The sequence below is a fragment of the Sturnira hondurensis genome, unplaced genomic scaffold (genome assembly GCF_014824575.4).
Source record: "Sturnira hondurensis isolate 20B ecotype Veracruz unplaced genomic scaffold, ASM1482457v3 Scaffold0006496, whole genome shotgun sequence".
NCBI classification, from domain to species: Eukaryota; Metazoa; Chordata; class Mammalia; order Chiroptera; family Phyllostomidae; genus Sturnira; species Sturnira hondurensis.
Window position 1 is genome coordinate 8,333,858 of NW_028079127.1, and position 22,263 is coordinate 8,356,120.

Sequence of the window (22,263 nt, forward strand, 5' to 3'; positions counted from 1 at the left end):
AGGATACAGTTAGTACTTAGTGACTCCTTGACAGGAGTCTTCATTCTCCGGAGATCATCTGCAGGCTTCCAGGAGGCGTGATGCAGTTGTTTGCCTAGATTCTAATGGCAGTTCTGCCTCCGTGTGCTGCCTGTGTGATCTTTGTAGGCACCTAGGGCCTCAATCTTTAACATGAAGAAAATAATAGTCTAAATGCAGCATTCAGGATTAATGTGATAGACTATGAAGCACCCTCATTGATTCCACAGTAAACTTCAAGGAACGTTATCATGATTACATTTTTTTTATCATTATTAAAGCACTAACAAATCAAATTATCAGAAATGGACATATGCGCAATTAATATATACCACTTTTTGATTATGTCTTCTGCTGCCAGAACATCTTTTTGATATCATGGCATGTTTCTCAAATGGCAAAGGTCAAAACAAACGGGCTGATAGTGAACTTTAGTTGATTTCAAGTTCCTTTACACTTGAAGCCAGACTTGCCCATAGCTGTTAAAGATGAATGTCTTGTAAGCTCCTCTCCCCCACACTGATTCATTCAAACAGATTTCCTCTGTTTCTTTGGCATGTGTGCATCTCCATGTAAACAGAGCTACAGACGGCTATGACAAGTTCTTGTTTGTGCATACCAGAGGGCATGCTGTGTGGCAAATTGCACTCTCGTAGATTTCAGTAAATTTTCTTCCTGTTTCATTTCTCCCTATAATAGGGCATCATGTGGCCCATAGTGAACAAATATAAATCTAAAATAGCATCGGCACAAAATAAGGTGCCAAAAAATAACGTTTTTATTGTATCAGGCTTTAATAAGGCTTGTAATTGGTTTTGTTTGTCAAACATGTGGATCAGTTAAAATAACGTTGAAAGTGGATTAGATGCGATTCAGGAGGCCACATTAAGAACTCAATATAATGAATTTTGCTGTTATCGCAGAAGGAAAAGTAGAGGTGGTGTGTCAGAGATGCCAAGGTGCACTCATTTGTTCTAAAACCTTAATGTACGTTAAGAGCCAAAACAGAGGGGCTAATCTCAAGTTTGTGAAATTAAAATAATTCTATTGCCTAAGAAATAAAACTGTGAAAACATTTATTCACAACTCTATGTTTATGACAGTATACTTGTGAAATAAATAACACAAATAGTTATTTGAAAATAGGCAAACTCAGAAGTCTCCATAGAGTTATATAAAAGCCAAATTTTAGCATTGGGTCACCACATAGATATTATTAAAAGGGTTCAACTTTTGTTTTTGCTACCAAGAAAAGGTTTTTAAAAATTCTATGTCAAACTCAAACTCCTTCCATATCTATTTCATCCTTCTTTTAACACTAGTAATATTCAAGTACATTATACCAAAGAGAACTAAATTATATAAGATAAAGAAAGCACTGTAATCAACTTAATGTAATAACAGAGTAAAGATTTTATTTTCAGGGAAACATGAAGAGTGCATGGAATAGGGTATCCGAATGGAAAGTAATCCACTTCCTGTGGTTCCAGTTGATTTTCCTAATGCACTTTAAATACATCTTCTAACTGAGGTTCAGTAAAGTTTGTATACATGTCAATCCTCAGTAAATCCTCAATAAAATAGCTTCTTACATTTCATGATAGTGCAGAGTACCAAACTGATTTTTACAATTTTATCCTCTTTTAAGAAATAGAGATTGAGAAAATAAAGCAAAAAAAGTTGACAGCAATAATTAAAATTAGAATTGAGAATTTCTAACTTTAATTCTATACTCAATCTATGAATCCGTAGCATTATTCACTGAAAAACTGAACAACATATCCATAATACATTTCACAAACTTATATGAGGAAAACCATTACAACTTCTGAAGAAACTTGAAAAAATTTTATAAGTGTATACATTTTTTCTCCACAGCAAGGGTCTAGTCCTATCAAATTTCAGGTTTAAACTTTAGCTGCTCTAGAGTAATATAAGTAAAAATAGATGCTGGAGGGATTTTTGCAAGAGTGAGAATATTAACGTTTTTCATTCTCATGTAAGAAAAAATAAAACCCTACCAAATTGATTTTAGCCAAAGCCCCCAAAATACTTACCTTTAGGTTTAGAAGAAATGAATAAAATTTCAGCTGAAAAGGATTATTTTGATGAAATTGTAAGCTACCAAGAGACTCAAGGTCTAAATCACTTTCCACTTTAAATACAGTGTTTACTGTCACAAAGGTTAATACTTAAATACTTTTTATTGATCTCAAAAATGATAAAAATTAAAAGAAAAATGCAAATAATTAATGTGGCAAAAGCAATAGAATAACTGAGCTAACACGATGTTTTTATAATGCAGTATAATTTAACTAATTTTGAAAAAGGTCATGAAACCGAGGGGAAGTCTAAATTTGAGGAATGAAATACCAGTTTATTCTAATAGGAATATATGGTAAGTAACTAAACTACTAATCAATTTTCATTTAGTAACTAAAGATCTGTTATGTATCAGTCACTGATTGCAAAACACTGGAAACAATACAAACACTCTAAGGTTTAGATCATTTAATCTGGAGGAGTATTACCAAGTAAATGTTATTTGGGAATATGGATTAAAAATGAAACAACTAGTGTTTTAAAAATTAAGTAACCATAAAGTATTGTGTTCATAGATTCATTAATAATGAAATTGTAAAGGATTTCAAAGACACTCAACTTCATTGTTCCCTAATACAGTGTTCTTGACATTTTATCCAAAACATTGTTATATTCCCCTTTCTTATGAATTAGGAAGCTAAAGCATTATAAAGATAAAAGAAATGGACAGCAAACATGAAATCACTCACTGAACAGAATCATACTGAATATAACAAATGTGTATAGTCCTTGTCCTCTTATTAAAAGCCAGTGGTGCTCTGTCAGTTATAAAGAAAACAACAACACACAAAACAAACAAAAAATGTGGGACTTCCAGCAAAGATGGAGGCATAGGGGGAAACACTGTGCCCCCTCCCACAACTAAATTTATTTATTTATTTTAAATATTTTATTGATTTTTCTTTAGAGGGGAAGGGAAAGAGAGAGAAGGAGAGAAATATCAATGTATGGTTGCCTCTCCTGAGTCCCCTGCTGGGAACTGGCCTGCAACCCAGGCATGTACCCTGACTGGGACTCGAACTGCGATCCTGTGGTTCCCAGGCCTGCGCTCAATCCACTGAGCTACACCAGCCAGGACACAGCTAAATTTAAAGACAGCAAAATTTTAGTAACAAAAACGCAGCCAAAACAGTGAAAATTGACCTGTACAGAAGTACGACAACAACAAACCATTCAGCCAGACCGAGTCACAATCCAGCAACTGGGCGGCCCCACCCTGGTGCACTACTAAGGCTCTGCCCCTCATACATAACAGGTGCAAACAGGCCAAACATTATGACTCAAGAACAGCTCAAAGCCCCAGAGCCTATAATTCTAAGTGACCAAGAAATAGCCAACCTCTCAGATGCACAGTTCAAAATGCTGGTGATCAGGATGCTCACAGAATTGGTTGATTTTAGTCACAAATTAGAGGAACATATGAAGGTTAAACTAATTGAAATGAAGGGAAATGCACAGGAAACCAATAATGATGGAAAGGAAACTGGGACTCAAATGAAGGGAGTGGACCAGAAGGAAGAAACAACCAAACAGAAAAGAATGAAGAAAAAAGAATTTAAAAAATGAGGAGAGGCTTAGGAATCTCCAGGATATCTTGAAACATTCCAACATCCAAATTATAGGGATACCAGAAGGGGAGGAGGAACAGCCACCACTGGAAAACTTATTTGAACAAATAATAAAGGAGAACTTCTCCAGTCTGGCAAAGGAAATAGACTTCCAGGAAATCCAGGAAGCTCAGAGAGTCCCAAAGAAGTTGGACCCATGAAGGAACACACCAAAGCACGTCATAATTACATGAGCCAAGATTAAAATGAAGGAGAGCATTCTAGAAGCAGCAAGAGATAAGGGGACAGTCACCTACAAAGGAGTTCCCATCAGACTGTCAGCGGATTTCTCAAAAGAGACCTTAACAGGCAAGAAGGAGCTGGAAAGAAGTATTCCAAGTCATGAAATCCAAAGACCTACATCCAAGATTGCTCTATCCAGCAAAGCTTTCATTTAGAATAGAAGGGCAGATAAAGTGCTTCTCAGATAAGATCAAATTCAAGGAGTTCATCATCACCAAGCCCTTATATGAAATGTTAAAGGGACTTATCTAAGAAAAAGAAGATAAAAAATATGAGCAGTGAAAGGACAGCAAACTTACAGTTATTAACAACCACACCTAAAACAAAAGCAAACCAAGAGGACAGCTAGATCAGGAGTGGAACCATAGAAATGAAGATCACATGAATGGTTAGCAGCAGGGGACTGGGAGGAGGAGAAGGGGGGAGAAGGTACAGAGAATAAGTAGCATAGACAGTAGGTAGAAAATAGACGGGGGGGAGGGCAGGAATACTATGGGAAATACAGAATCTAAAGACCTTGTGACACATGGACATGAACCAAAAGGGGGGAATGGTGAGGGAGGGGTGTGCAGGGTGGAGGGGAGTGAAGGGAGGGAATGGGACAACTGTTATCGCATAATCAATAAAATATATTTTAAAAATGTGCTCCCCATGTTCAAACGCCCCCGTAGAACAGACCTCTCCCAAGCTGAACACTATCCATGTTGGGCCACATTCCTCGTTTCACAGGCGAAATAACAGACGTCCAGAAAACAGGGCTTTTCTAAGCTTTTTTCATCCCCTCACAAGAGATTTAATTATACTATTTTGTTTAAATAGTACACAGGTTAATTATACTTCAGGGTTTTTTTTTTCAAATTCTGAATTTCCATGATTAGAGTTAATCATCCTTTCCTCTATTTTTCCATATTTGCAAGTAAATAAAAAAATAATAGTAAAGTTTAATTAGTAACAAATTAAGTGAATCAAGAAAGGTAATTATTATTATTGTTGTTATTATTAAGATTCCATGCCTTAAGCAGAATATAGAGCCATTTAAACTGTATACTCAAAAATATTTTTAAGATGCAAAGCATCATATACTTATTAGATATCTTAAAAAGCAGAGTATGACTTAACTACTTACTAAAACCAACTGCCATGATTTTGAATCATCAGTGGGTGTCTAGTACCCTGTGGCAATAAAGGAATTATAATTGAATCTCTAAAAAGTTCAGGAAAATCTAGTATTGGTCTCTATGTATAATTCAGATTATTTTAATTATTCTTTGTTTCTCATGCCTCATTCCCTGGATCCCAGGCTCCAGGTTTCCAAATATGAGAATACTTGACTCTGCTAAATGACTCAAACCCACTGAATAGTTAAGACCTAGACTTCAGTATCCGGGTCAAATATTGGAATTTCAGTTATTTCATTGGATTTTAGTGTAGTGTCATCATTCTTTTAAAAAAATTTTAAACTAAATACATCTGGGTGACTTTGGTTAATAGCTTATATAGACTTGAAGTGTACAATTCTGTAATACTTCATCTGTATATTGCATTGTGTATTTACCTCCAAAGTCAAATCATCTTCCATCAACATATATTTGACTCCCTTTACTCTTTACTAGCTACCTCCACCCTTCCCTATCCTTGGTAGCCACCACCATACTGTTGTCTGTTTATGAGCTGTTGTTTATTTGTCTTGTTTGGTCACTTGTTTCTTTCAGTTTTATATCCCACATATAAGTGAAATCATTTGGTTCTTAGCTTTTTCTCTCTCTCTTATTTTGCTTAGCATGATATTCTCAAGATCCATTCATATTGCAGATGGCAGTGTTTCATCTTTTCTTATGGTTCAGCAGTATTCCATCACATATATGTAGCACATATTTATCCAATCATCTATTGAAAGACACTTCAGTTGTTTTCATGTCTGGATCATTCTGAATAATGCTGCAATGAACATAGGAGGGTATGAATCTTGGAAAATGAATATTTTCAAATTTGGGGGTAGGTACCTAGAAGAAGGATTACCTAGGTCATAATGGCAGCTCTATTCTTAACTTTCTGAGGAACCTCCATACTGTTTTCCATAGTGGTTGTACCAGCGGTGAATGAAGGTTCCTTATCTCCACAACCTCTCTAGCACTTGTTATTACTAGTCTTGTTGATGATAGCTGTTCTAACAGATGTGAGATGGTATCTCATTGTAGTACTGAGTGACTTGGAGAATCTTTTCATATATCTGTTGGTCTTTGTATGTTTTTTGGGAGAAACACCTGTTGAGGTTCTCTGCCCATATTTGAAAAATACATTTTTATTTTTCAAGTATAGTTTATATGTATAATATTATATTAGTTTCAGTTGTACATTCTTCCCATTTTTTAAATTGAATTGTTTGTTTTTATTGTTGTTGAGTTGAATGAGTTCTTTAGATATGTAGGATATTAACTCCTTGTTGAAGGTTTTGTTTGCAAATATCTTCCCCCATTCAGTTGGTTGCCTTTTTTTGTTGTTGTTGATAGTTTGTTTTGCTCTGCAGAAACTTTTTAATTTGATATAATTCAGTTTGCTTTTATTCTTTTACTTTTGAGGTCAAATTTATAAAATTCTCTCTAAAACAAAGATTCATAAATTTAGTACCTATGTTATTTATGGTTTCAGCTCTTATATTAAATCTTTGATCCATTCTGAGTTAATTTTTATGTATGGTGACAAATAGAAGTCTCATTTCATTTATTTACGTGTTGCTTTCCAATTATCTCAGTACCATTTATTATCCGAGAAAAGGCTCCCTTTTCTCCATTTTATGTTTTGGACTCCTGTGTCAAAAATTATTTGCCTACATACTTGTGGGTTTATTTCTATGTTCTCGGTTATGTTCCATTGTTCTGTGTGTTTTTTCCAGCCAGTACCATGTTGTTTTGTTTGTGTCATTTTGTAGTATAATTTGAAGTCAGTGTGATACCATTGACTTTGGTCTTTCCCGCCCCACCCCCCAGGATGCCGTGGCTATTCAGGGTCTTTGGTGGTTCCATAGAAATCTGATGATTGTTTTGTTCCATTTCTTTTAAAAATATCATTGGGATATTAATAGGGATTGCACTATATATATTGCTTTGGTCAATATGTCCATTTTAATTACTGTTTTTTCCAATCATTGATAGAATATCTTTCTATTTCTTCATGTCTACTTCAATTTCTTTTAATAATATCTTGTAGTTTACAGTGTATAGATCCTTCACATACTTTGTTAAGTTTATTTCTTGGTGTCGTATTCTTTTTGTTGCAATTGCAAAATACATTTTTTCATTTATTTTTCTGAAATATCATTGTTAGTATACAGACATGCAATGGATTTTATTATTTTTTAATCCTCACCTGAGTTCATGCTTATTGATTTCAGAGAGAAGGGAAGAGAGGGCGAGAGAGAGAAGAAAAGAAACGTCAGTGTGAGAGAGAAACATTGGTTGGCTGCGTTTTGTATGCTTCCCAACCAGGGACTGATCTGACAGCCCAAGCATATGCCATGATCAGCAATTGAACCCACAGCGTTTTGGTCTGTGGGACAAGGCTCCAACTGACTGAGCCATACCAGCCTGGGCAACAAAGTGGATTTTTGTGCGATGATTTTGTGTCCCACATCTTCACTGTGTTTGTTTATAATCTCTAACAGTTTTTGTTAAAGTCCAAAATATCTATTTGTTTCTCTCTCTTTTTTCTTTTTTTCAGCATATAAAATTTTCTCTTTATTACTATTTATGTTGTGATATGAGTTTTTTATTACAAACCTATTTTTATTTTTATTTTTTAAATTTTTTAAAATTTAATTCTTATTCAAGTACAGTTTTCTGTTTTATATTCCCTGCCCTGCCCCCGCCCCAACCTTTTTTCTTTTAAATAATTTGTACTTATTTGTTAACATTTTCTGTTTGGTGACACACCATTCTTATAAGGAAAGTATGCTTTCCTTATATTTTTTATATATTACTTCCTTTGCTTTGAAAATATAATAACTGATTTAAAATATTTCTCTAGTAAGTATAACATACTAGCTTCTTTGGGGAAGTTTCAAAAGACAGCTCTTATTTATGTATGTGCATATATTGTGCATATTTACATATTCTTGTTTCTTATGTTTCTTCTAATTTATTTTTTATTTAAAAATGCACATTTAACAATGTAATATGGCAACTCTGGCTATCAGGCTCTCCTCACTGATACTCAGTAATTGTTTTTGCTTTCTGTTTATTTTTTTTTAATATTTTATTTATTTATTTTCAGAAAGAGGGGAAGGAAAGGAGAGAGGGAGAGAAATATCAATGTGTGGTTGCCTCTCATGTGTCTCCCACTGGGAACTGGCCTGCAACCCAGGCATGTGCCCTGACTGGGAATCGAACCGTGATCCTTAGCTTCACAGGCCCGCGCTCAATCCACTGAGCTACACCAGCCAGGGCTGCTTTCTGTTTATTTTTTAATTACAGTAGACAATATTCTATTAGTCTTAGGTGTACAGTATGATGGTTAGATATTTATATAACTTAAGAACTAATCTCCTAGATGTCTTACACCAAACTGACACCATGCACAGTTATTATAATATGATTGCCTATATTCCCTAAGCTGTACTTTATATCCCAATGACTATTGTGTAATTACCAATTTGTACTTCTCAATCCACTTCACCTTGTATTTCACCTTTTTCAACTACACCCCCAACCTCCCTACCATCTGGCAATTATCAGTTTGTTCTCTGTATATATGACTTTGCATGTTCTTCCATCCTGCCATCCATAGTAAGATTTCATTCTTTATTATGGTCAAGTAATAGTCCATAATATGTATATACCACATCTTCCAATCTCTTAATTCAAGCATTTACTCCATTTATACTCAATAGTTACAAATAGGAATATAGTTAATAACGTTTATTAATTGTTTTATGATAGTTTTTGTGGTTCTTTGTTCCTTTCTTGTTTTCTCTGTACTCTTATATGTTGGCTTTCTGTAGTCATCAAAATCTCTTATAGATTTGTAGTTCGTAATTATCATGGGCTTCATACATACCAAAGTATGGTAAAGTCCAAAATATCTATTACATAAATATACAAGCCATGTATATGACAGTCAATTTTAAGTTCATGGTTGTGGAAGTTCACACACACTATAAAAATCACTACAATTTTCACTCACCCTCTCCATGTTTATATCATTTTTTTTTACCCTTCATGTTTCTGTGTATTTTTTGTTTTTCTGCCGTAACTACACATGATCTTGCTATTTTTGCCTTTTAACCTTTGTACTAGCTTTAATGTTGGATCCACTGTTCTTATTATGTGCTTGCCTTTGCCAGTGAGAGTTTTTTTTCTTTGTGATATTTTCTTACTCATATTTTAATTTTTTTCTCCTTCTTAAAAAGCCTCTTTAGCTTTTCTTCTAACACTAGTTTGATGGTGGTGAACTTCTTTCACTTTTTCTTGTCTGAGACCTAGGAATTGTTTCTGTTGATGTTCATTTTTCTTATTTTTCAAAGGAACTCACTGAGCTGTATTTTTAAAATCTGCATTCTTTTCCATGTGCAAGCACTGGAGTTTGTGCATAGTTACCTTAAAGGTCAGTCAAAAGGTGGGTAAATATTTCATTAAATGCCTTAGAACAATAAATCTTCCATCTTCTCCACATGTGTGCTGGGATATGCCTTCAATGTTCTGGGAGTTAGTGTACAACTTTGTTTATAAGCCTTCATTTCACACTTGTGTGGATTCTCAAGATCAGCTAGAGTTGAAAAAATACTTCCTTCTCAGGTGTTGCCAGAGCATGAGTAGAGCTCTGAATATATGGGTAGCTGGGACTATACTAAGACATTGCTAAGCTCTCTACTGATATTTCATATTCAGATATTATTTTTATGCATTTTTATTTTTTATTTTGGAGTTAAATTCTTATTTGCCATGACTACTATCATTGCTATAAGCAACTGTGAAATTATACAATTGTGCTGGTTATTTTCAACAAACATCATAAGGAAGAATTGCCCTGTGAAGGGGGATTTTTCAGGGAAATTCCAGGCAGGTCAGATATTACAGTCAGATTACAGTCATATTACAGTCAGATAGTGACTGTAATATGGTGATGGGACATTTGTGGAGCTTCAGATCCTTTCTGCCATCACAAGTGGCTATAAGGCTATTGGTTCTTACAGCTGGATTGTTATCAGGGAGACAAGAATAACAGAAATTTAAATTTGATAAAGCTAATTATTACTGAGATACAGCTACTATTCTTGAATAAATACTCTTTGAATTTTTGCAAACTATCTCCATAATTGGTCCATCTTCAGAACTGGGAAAACTTTATATTGATAATTTTCCACCAGTGTTTTTGTTTGTGTGAGAGAGCATGTTTTTGGATGTCATTATTCTACCATTCCACTAGTTCTCTCATATGTATTCTGATAATATAAAATATAAATGAACTGAACTATTCTTTAAGAAAAGAAAATGTACATATATGACTTTTAACATTGAACACCAGTTTTCTTCCAAGAGACACATGCAAATATAGTTAAATACAAACTTTAAAACAAAGCAAAGACAGATTGATATATTTCAAAAAAGTAGCCAACATTACTTTTAATATTAAATAAAATAATATATTAAATTAAAACAATGTATAATACAAAAGAATCTCTTCTAATAAAATGTATATCCATAAATATATCTACTGAACAACAGCATAAAATTTATCTAAATAAAAATACTTTTAGAAAGTTTAACAAAAATCATCATTGGAAAGATATAAATGCATAGAAAAAGAGATACATACATAAAATAGTTTTGAATTCTGTCTCTAAGCTTCATACTCCAAAAAAATTTTTTTTAACCTACAGAACCTATGTTAATTATTTTAAATTTTCTCAATAAGTAATTTCAATGTCATATAATATTAAAAACATAAAATATGAAAGTGTATTTAATTTTATTTAATGCAAATGAGAGATTTTGATCAAAAACTTTACAAAGTGGACCATGGAACTAGTCCACATAGCTCAGACTTCTAAAAGAGTTTGCATGTGTATCAGAATTTCAAAACTACAAGAGTTATCACATTAAAAAAACACTTAAAATGATATTGAGAGATTTAAAAATTATCTAATCATGTTCTTTCTCCAAAGATTACTTAAGTTATCATAATTTTTTTTTTTTGCCCTGGCTTGTGCAGCTAAGTGGATTGAGCACGGGCCTGTGAACCAAAAGATCGCAGTTCAATTACCAGTCAGGGCACATGCCTGGGTTGCGGGCCAATTCCTGGCAGGGGACGCATGAGAGGCAACCATACATTGTTATTTCTCTCCTGCTCTCCTTCCCTTCCCCTCTCAGGATAAATAAATAAAATCTTAATTTTTAAAAAATAACTCATCCTATCAAGGAATCCATTATTCTACTGAACTTAAAATATTTGTGTGGTAATTAAAATAGCTTCTTAATACTTGATCCTCAATATTGATGATACTCTGTATAAACACTCTTTAAATGCAGAACTTTAGCAAGAATTATTACAGTAAAATATAGGAGAATCATGGAAATACTTTGCTTTTATATATACAATAATATATGCATATTGTATACATTCTAGAACATTGTATATATGTTATACCATATATAATGTATTATATAACATCTATAAGATATAATGCTGTATACAAGGGCTAGATAGTAATCAGTGCTAAGAATACAATCAAAGTAGGAGAGAGAGTTGGGTGGTGTTCAGAGTGATGAGATTTTTAGATTGGGTAAGCAGGAGAGGCATATTTAACAAGTGGTACTTCAGTAGAAATCAGAGGAAAGAAGGACTGAAAGAGGTGAGTTAATATACAATGAAAGATTGGAAATAGATAGAAAATTAGAAATTAATAGAAAATGAAAGAAATAGAAATACACATTTGAGAGTAAAAATTAGTAGGATGCTCAGCACAAGTGAGTAATTGCGTCCTGCAAATCAGAAGGTAGTCTGTGTAATGATTTCCATAACTACAAAGCAAAGTCCTACAGTAAATACAGAGATGAAAATGAGAAAAAAAATATAAGCATACCACTAAAGAAAGTCATCAGCCCTGGCTGGTCTGCCTCAGTGGATTGAGCGCCAGTCTGCCAAAGTGTGGCCAGTTTGATTCCTAATATACTTGCTGCAGGCCAGGTCTCCAGTAGCAGGCACATGGAACACGACCACAAACTGATGTTTCTCTCCTTTTCTTACTCTTTCCCTCTTCCTCTCTCTGAAAATAAATAAATAAAATCTTAAAAGAGAAAAGAAAGCCACAAAAAGAAAGAGGAAAAGTAGAAGAAAGGATTAGAATGGAACTCAAAAGAAAGCAGAAAACAACGAACAAAATGTTAATAAGCACATACCAATCAATAATTATTTTAAATTTAAATGGATTAAGTGCCCCAATCAAAAGACATAGGGTAGTTGGATAAGAAAACAAGACCTATATACTAAAGGTATTTTTTTTCTGTCTACATGAGATTATCTTCAGATTGAAGGACACACACTGAAAGTACAGAAATGGAGAAAATATTTCATTCAAATGAAAACAAAAAAGCTGGGGTGGTAATACTTACATGAGGTATAACAGACTTTATAACAAAGGATATAATAAGAGACAGAAATGATAATGGATAATAGTAATAAAGGGATAAATCCAACAAGTGAATATAAACTTCATAAACATTTGTGCATTCAACATAGGAGCAACTAAATATGTAAAGCAAATATTGAAGGACACGAAAGGAGAGAAATGGTAATACTGTCATGGTATGAGACTTTAATACCTTACTGACACCCATGGATATATCTTGCAAACCAAAAACAAACAAGTTCACAACAGTCTTAAATGACACATTAGACAAGATGGATTTAATATTTTTAGAACATTTCAATCCAAAGCAGCAGAATATACATTCTTTTCAAGTACTAAACAAATAATGACAATAGCTAAATGTCACTAATCATCAAAGAAATGCATTTTAAAACCACAATGAGATGTCACTTCACACCTCTCAAAATGGCTATCATCAATAAATCAACAAACAACAAGTTTTGGTAATGATGTGGAGAAAAGGGAACCCTAAGTGTACTATTGGTGAGAATTCAAAGTGGTATAGTCACTATGCAAAACAGCATTGAATTTCCTCCAAAATTTAAAAAGGGACCTACCTGCCTTATGACCCAGTGATTCTGGGTTCCTTCGGACACTTCTGAGTGTATATCCGAAGAAACCCAAAACACTAATTTTAAAAAATATGCACACTTCTATGTTCATTGCCTCATTATTTACAATGGGCCAAGATAGGGAAACAACCCAACTTACCTAGAATAGAAGAGTGGATAAACAAGCGGTGGTACATGTGCCCAATGGAATCTTAGCCATAACAATAAATGAAATCTTACCTTTTGAGATGGCATGGATGGACCTATAATGTATTATGCTGAGTGAACTAAGTCAGTCAGATAAGACAAATAGCATATGATTTCACTTATATGTGGAATCTAAACAACATAATAAGCAAACAAAAAAATTCAAACAGACTCACAGATACACAGAATAGACTGATCATTGCTAGAAAGGAGAAAGGGTTATGGGGGCAGGATAAAAAAATGAAAGGATTAAGAAGCACAAATTGGTACTTACAAAGTAGTCATGGAGGTGTAAAGCACAACATAGGGAATATAGTCAATAATATTGTAATAAATATGTATGGTGCCAGGTGGGTACTGGAAATATTGGAGGGGAACACTTGGGAAAGCATATGACCGTCCAACCATTATGCTGTGAAACTGAAACTAACATAAAATAATGTTGAATGTAAGTTGTAATTTAAAAAGAAAAAATCATTGATTAATAACAAATAATTAATAATAAATAATTACAAATTAATTACATGATTATTAGTTAATTTTTTTGAATTCCCATATGTATGTGCAGTAAAACCTTTCAAAATGTATATACTCAATAAGTAAAAACTTAGTCTAGAAAGGTAAAAATCTTTCCATACTTAATAATCAGCATTACTTAGTTTATAATCCTGACTTGCCTTTTGTTTTTATTAAGATTGCCAATTTATGCATCATTACAATAGAAAAAAGTCATGCCAAAGTATTGATAGTAGATTATCACTACCATTTTCATATATTAAAACATAGTAATGTAAATTTTTACATTTACTAATTGTGTTCACATTTTTTCCAGTGGAGAACTGATGATATCAGTCTCAGGATTGTGTATTAGTAAGAAGGATTGTATACATTTTTTATCTTATAAATATTAATCACTTCTCTAGGCAGAATTCACACCATTCTTTATTTCTCTAAAAAATCAGTATTCTTCCACAAACTCTCAAGAACTTTTGAAACAAGCATAATTTTTCATGAAATTATACATGTTTTTAGCATAGAATCAATCTTTTCTATTTATGTATTCAGTAGATATATAGCCTATTCTGGAATATTTTTGTAATTTTAAAGTATGTGAAAACTCATAATGATCTGACTTACAAAGATGAAGTTTAATAAAATTATCTACAGTCTTTTTCACTTTAGCATTATATGTCCTTTAACTTTTTCTTAGTTAAAAAATTACTGTCTCAAATTTTTATTATCTTCGTAATTCAATAATATTTCTCTAAGTTTTCTAAATTCGACTTGAGAAAGCACAGATTTTAACATTAATTCTGGAAAGATCTCATAGCTATTGAAAAAATTGATTATAAAATAGCTTAACTGTTATTATACATAGGAAGAAAAATCTTGTGTTTATTTTTGTGAGTTTGTAAGCTTAATAAGTAAAATGCTTAGGAATAAACTTAACCAAAGAGGTAAAAGAACTATATTCAGAATACTACAGAACACTGAAGAAATAAATTAAAGAAGTTACAAATAAATGAAAGCATATACTGTGTTCATGAATTAGAAGAATTAATATCACTCAAATGTCCATACTACCCAAAGCAATCTATAGATCCAATGCAATTCTTATCAAATACCAATGACATATTTCACAGATAGACAACAAATATTTCAAAAATTTATATGCAACCATAAATGACCTCAATTAGCCTCAGTAATTTCGAGCAAGAAGAGCAAAGTAAGAGGAGTCACAATACCTGATACCAAAATATACTACAAGGCCCCTGTAGTCAAAACAGCCTGGTATTGGCATAAGAACAGACACACAGACCAATGGAACAAAATAGAGAGCCCATAAATAAACCCATGTCAATATGGTCAATTATTATTTGAAAAGGGGGGCAGGAACATAAAATGAAGTAAAAATAGCCTCTTCAATAAATGGTGTTGGAAGATCTGGACAAGTAAATGCAAAAAAAAATGAAACTAAACCACCAACTCACACCATACACAAAAATAAATTCAAGATGGATAAAAGACTTGAATATAAGTCATGACACCATAAAGTCTTAAAGGAGAATATAGGCAAAAAAATTGCAGATATGCCACGCAGCAATATTTTCATTGATACATCCCCTAAGGCAAGGGTTATAAAGGAAAGAATAAACAAATGGCATTACATCAAATTAAAAAGCTTCTACATGGCTAAAGTACAAATCAACACAATGGAAAGGGAACCAATCATGTGGGAAAACATACTTGCTAATGACAACTCAGACAGGAGTTCGATCACCAAAATATATGAAGAACTCACTCCAGGAAGACAAATAACTCAATTACAAATGGGCAGAGGACCTGCACAGACATTTCTCCAAGGAGGACACACAGATGGCCCATAGACATATGAAAAAATGCTCAACATCACTAGCTATCAGAGAGATGCAAACTAAATCAACAATGAGATACCACTTCACACTGGTCAGAATGACCACCATTAACAAATCAACAAACAATAAGTGCTGGTGAGATTGTGGAGTAAAGGGAACCCTAGTGCACTGTTGGTGGGATTGCAGACTGGTGCAGCCATGGTGGAAAACAGTATGGAATTTTCTCAGAAAACAAAAAATGGAACTGCCTTTTGATTTCGCAATTCCACTACTGAGATTATACCCCAAGAATCCTGAAACACCAATTCGAAAGAACCTATGCACCCCTGCGTTCATAGCAGCACAATTTACAATAGCCAAGTACTGGAAACAACCTAAGTGCCATCAGTAAATGGGAGGATCAAAAAACTATGGTAACTTACACAATGGAATACTATGCAGCAGAAAGAAAGAAGGAGCTCCTACCCTTCACAACAGCATGAATTGAACTAGACAGCATTATGCTAAGTGAAATAAGTCAGGTAGTGAAAGACAAATACCACATGATCTCACTTATAAGTGGAACCTAATCAACAAAGCAAATTAACAACAACAACAAAAAAAACAGAGAGACAGAAATAAAGAACAAACTGACAGTGACCAAAAAAGGGGTTAGGACAGAAAGAGGGAAAGAAGGGAAAGGAGCAAGCCAAGGAACATGAACAGAGGACTGATAGGTACCAACAATGAGGGGATCGACTGTGGGGATGAGGGGGTTGGGACAGGGCAGGGGAGAACAATGGAGAAAAAGATGAGACAACTGTAACTGAACAATGGTAAAAAATATAACAAATAAAAACTAAGTAAGTAAGTAAATAAATAAATAAATAATGCTAATTTGAGATTTGGCTCTCTTGAACAACATCACGAGAGCCCCTGAAATACACAAGAAAGTAAATGACCTAAAGAGACATTTAGAAAGTATTATCAGTCAATTTTACACAATAGTCTTATATCAATAATCCTATAAATCTTATTACAGTAAGCTTGCTGGGGTGGTGCTAAATTCCTTGGACTGGAATTTAGGATTTTAATAAACGGGTAAAAAACTGATTTTTGGATTGTTTCCTTGATGGAAAAATTTTGAAACTGTGATTTTGAAATCTTTTTTCTCCCTATAATACCTAAAACAATTTCCAATTTTATATTACTTTTTGCAGATTTAGTACTATATACTTTTTTCAATAATTGCTTATATTTTGCTGATTTTATTCAATTATTAGAGAAGCTGTACATTAATTTCTCACTTTTATTATGTGAAATTTTTTTGTAAACTGGCATTCTATTATAGAAATAAATTAGTTATTGATGAAAAAGAAAATATTTATGTAGTAACTAGCTAAATGTATCTATCTTAAGGTGCATAAATATGTTTATTTAAAATGCATAAAATGTCAACTCTAATAGGGAATATAAATCAACTTTAAAATGTCTACTAGGAAACTAAAAAATTCTTATATGTCTTGGCTTCTGTGGCTCAGTAGGTTGAGTGTCAGCCTGCGAAATGAAGTGTCCCTGGTTCAATTCCCAGTCAGGACTCATGCCTGGGTTGCAGGCTGGGTCTCCATTATTTATTTTCAGGGTGTGAAAGAGGCAACCAGTTGATTTTTCGCTCACACATTGATGTTTCTCTCTCTCTCCTTCTCACTCCCTTCCTATCTCTCTCTCTAAAAATACATAAATAAAATCTTTTAAAAAGTCCATTTGTTTAAAAACATTTTTTGATTACATAACTGGAAGTTTAGATTTCCTAACTTTGTACTTGGTTAAACGAGGAGAAATGGCTATTGTGCTCAAATATTAGAAAATGGATTGGTGTTTATGCTTAAATATATCATTACACTTATTAAAAAATAAGAAGCTGGCAGAATAAAATAACTACAATAATTTACATTGTCTCTAAATATGCATAGTCAACGATTATACCTAATCACAAAAGTAAACATTTATATAGAACATAATTAAAAACATTTTATAATATGCCCATGGCTGGTGTGGTACAGTGGACTGAGTGCCAGCCTGGGAGCCAAAGGATAGCCTGTAAAATTTCCAGCCCGGGCACATACTTCGGATGTCGGCCAGGTCCCCAGTAGGGGGTGCACAAGAGACAACCACGCACTAATGTTCCTCTCCTTATCTTTCTCTCTCCCTTCTCCTCTCTCTAAAAATAAATAAATAACAGTGACCAGAGGGAGAGGGGAGGGGGGGAAGGGTGAAAAATGGTGAAGGGTTTGCAACAACAAGTATAAAGAACACATGGAACAATAATGGGGGAACGGTGGAAATGGGAGGGAGGTGAGGAGGGCTAGAGGGTGGGCTGGGGTGGGGGCAAAGGCAGAAAACTTTACTCAAACAATTAAAATAAAAAATTAAATTAAATTAAATTAAGAAAAATCTAAAATAAATGAATAAATAAAATAAATCTTAGAAAAACATTTTATTTTATAGATATCTTAGATATAACATTATAGATAATATTTATTTACATCATCCAAAATATTCTAGATTTCACTTAAAATATATAATTAAAATAAAAAATAAATATTTAGAGGAATTCCCAAACAACAAAACATAAGCTATAACTCTCTCGATTTTCATTTTTAGAAAATAAGGTTTTTATTGGCATTTTATTGCTTTCAAGTTAATGATCCATTACCAAAGCATTTTAAGATTACACAGAAACATATGATCCCATAGTAGTAAAGAGTTCAACATCTGAACCAGCAATATTTTTTCTGGTTGTGCTAGAAAATTGCAGCCATCCCTAGCTCTCCAATATTTAGCTCAATAGCATCAGATGATGGGTAGTGGGACTATTTATGTACAGATTACCTGCTACCATTCAGATAGGGCAGGCAGAGCGGGGAATGACATGGGTCACCTAGTCATGTTTAAGAAAAGAGAGTAATGATAGCACAAAGTATCATTAGTCATTACAACTTCATATTTCCAAACTTTATTTATATTCCAGCTCACAGCATTAAGAAATATTGAATCGTGGGCAGAATCCTAAACAACTCACCATAGTTTCAAAAGTTTACAGTGTCACCCCTTTTTCCCCCTGTTGACACTGAGACCCTAAACACTCTCATCAATCCAGATTGCATAACCTACTCTTCACGTAAGTAAAGCCATTTTGAAATGATCTCCTTAGTAGTATCCATAAAGAGCTAATATTTCATGGTTTCTACTATTTTTGTCTAATTGTAGCATCATAGAAAAAATGGTTTATGAAACTATTCTCAAACCTATTCTATTTTTAACCCTATAGACTGAATTCCCAACGTGAGGCTATCATACATCTTTCTCAGATAATCCTCACTTTATGATATACAAAAAAAAAAGGGAAAATGGTTTAGACATTTATAACTTTGAAAAGCATTTTTTTATTTTTAACTTTATTTTTATTGTTGACACTAATACAGATGTCCCCATTTCTCCTGCTTTGCTCACTTCCACCCACCTCCACCCTGTTTCCTTCTGGCCATCACCACACTGTTGTCTGTGTCTATGAGTTATGCATATATGTTCTCTGACTAAGCATTCTCACAATAACCTGTTTAATCAGTAAACAGAAACTTTAATTTTCATTTTTAAAATTGATTAAACTGTTCCCACAAAGATACAATTACTTTTCAAAAGCTGCCTCAGAAATTACAGTCACAGAATAGTATTTATGGTTTCCCCAATCCTAATCCTTTTATTTCCATTACTAAAATCATCCTTGGCTTTGTCTGGGTCTGTGCTCTTCTCTATTCTTTATTCACTTTTTTAAATGATCACTTAAGATAATATTAAATATTACTTCTCTGGCAAGTTACTGTTAAGTATCAGAGGCTACTCTTGTACGAATGAGGGGAATTGCTGAGGGGACAAGATGGGGCATTTGCAGAAACTTAGAGTTAAAGCTAAAATTCTATGTACCACGTAACAGGTGCATGGCAGAATCATCCGTATTTCAAGTGTTTCTTAGTTGGAATAAAACACTTTGTATGCTCCTAAAATGGAGTCACACATAGCTTTATTTCTATATGCTGCCCTGTCTTCTGACCCAGGCTTAATAGTATACCTTATTTCTACTAGCCTTGTTGCTATACCTTTTGATATTGATCTTATTGTATGAAGTATGTCTTTTTTTAGATAAGCTAACTGATCTCTTTTATTTGCTTAGGAAAAAAACTGAAAGGGTTTCTTGTGTTGTGTCTTATTAAAACTACATTTATTTAAAATTTCTCCTGAGCCAACTTATTTATAAGAAACCAGAGAGAACGAAAACAAGCCATGGCCCTCCCAGGTCTCACTTTAGCCAATGACCAAAATCAGTAAAGGGGTCCCTGTGTCTTTTTATAAAGTATGTCTGAAGAAATCCTGGGGTTTTGTGAACTAGTATGGAGCTATAGGGCTGAAGTCATTACCTAAATTTCAAACAGTATTGAAGGCAGGCCCAAATTCATCATTCAGTGCTTTTCTGCACTAAATAGTCCTTGGCAGGATATATTTTCTAGGGCTGCCTCTCACCTTCTCATTTTAGAGTACATAAGAAGATGTAGAACATCTCCAGAATAATATTAAAAAATATATTTACATAATTGATTTACTTGGATAAAGACAAAATTTTTCAGAGTCTACATGAAACAATAGACAGATGATGCATAGATAATTAAAATAGCATAAAGGAGAAAAGAGTAGTTTAATTTGTTTCTAGAATAATAAAGAAAATACAAATAGTGATATTTTCATGAAAGCAGAAAAGAAGTTATTTTATTTTGTTCTAGGCAGATATAAAAGAATAGAAGAATAAACCCCAAATAATAATAAAGCCAAGAAATATAAATAGAGCTTGGGCAAAAGGCACAAGTAAAAAATAACTTTTAGTATTTGACCTTACTCACTCAAAGATGGATACCTAATAAAACAAATGAAATAATAGAATTCAATAACAAGGTTATAGACAAGCAGGACCTCACGATGTTTCAGCTGAATTTGACTACTCACACATGACTAAGAGAGCTAAAATATCCTAAAAGAAACAACTGATTAAATTTAATTCTAATTGCCCAACTAAGAATTTACTCCGTTGATATAAATAAAAGTTGAGTGACATACTGTGAAAACAGCTACATTTGAAAAGAATATTAGGTTATTTTGCTGAGTGTAGTTTAGAGTATGCCAACATGTATGTTTTTTGGAAAGTCAACTAATCCATCCAAGTTAGTTTTTCTCAAATCATAGATGGATGACAATATATACTCAATAAGTTATTGTGTCAAGTAACATATGTGAAGGTTCTTTATCACTTATGAAGAACTCTGCAAATGTAAAGTATCTGTGTATTTAGTCGGAAAAAGATAATCCTCTGACAGATAAGTAGAGATGTCAGTCATGCTTATTGCCCAGGCTGTGTGGGAAGGAGGCACAGAACTGAGATCTGCACCTGCTATTCCACGAAGGCAGAACTGGGATTCTGCCATTGTAATGCTAATTACAGAAACAGCTACAACTGTAACAATGAATACTGCCCTGGATAGAGATACCTTTTGACACCTTTATTATTACATCTGAATTATAGACTATATTGACTTTTCATTATTGCTGTTGCAAATCACCACAAATTTAGCAGCTGAAAAGAGCACCAATGTATTATTCAAAGTTCTGTGTGTCATAAGCATAGTCAAGGTTTTGCCTAGTCTGGCACAATTTGTATTTGGAGGCTGTGGGAGAAAATCTGTCTTCTGTTTCATTCAGGTTGTTGGCAAAATTTAGTTGAATGCAGCAATAAAACTGAGGTCCTTGTTTCTTTGCAGACTCAGTCTGGAACTTTTCTCAGATCCTTAGTGCATCTTGCATCCCCTGTCCATTTGCTCCCTTTAATTTTATTTTTTCTTTAATATATTTTATTGATTACGCTAATACAGTTGTCCCATTTTCTCTCCTTTATTCCCCTCTGCCCTGCATACCCCCTCCCACCCACATTCCCTCCATTTAGTTCATGTCCACGGGTTATACACATAAGTTCCTTGGCTTCTATATTTCCTATATTATTCTTAACCTCCCCCTGCCTATTTTCTACCTACCATTTATGCTACTTATTCCCTGTACCTTTTCCCCTTCTATCCCTCTCCCACTTCTCCACTGATAGCCCCCATGTGATCTCCATTTGTGTGATTCTGTTCCTGTTCTAGTTGTTTGCTCAGTTTGTTTTTGTTTCTGTTTTTTTTTTTTGGTTTGTTTGTTTGTTTTTAGATTTAGGTTTGGTTGTTGGTAGTTGTGAGTTTGTTGTCATTTTACTGTTCATATTTTTATCTTCTTTTTCTTAAATAAGTCCCTTTAACATTTTATATAATAAGAGGTTGGTGATGATGAACTCCTTTAACTCAACCTTATCTGGGAAGCACTTTATCTTCTCTTCCATTCTAAATGATAGTTCTGTTGGATAGAATAACCTTGGATGTAGGTTCTTGTCTTTTGTGACTTGG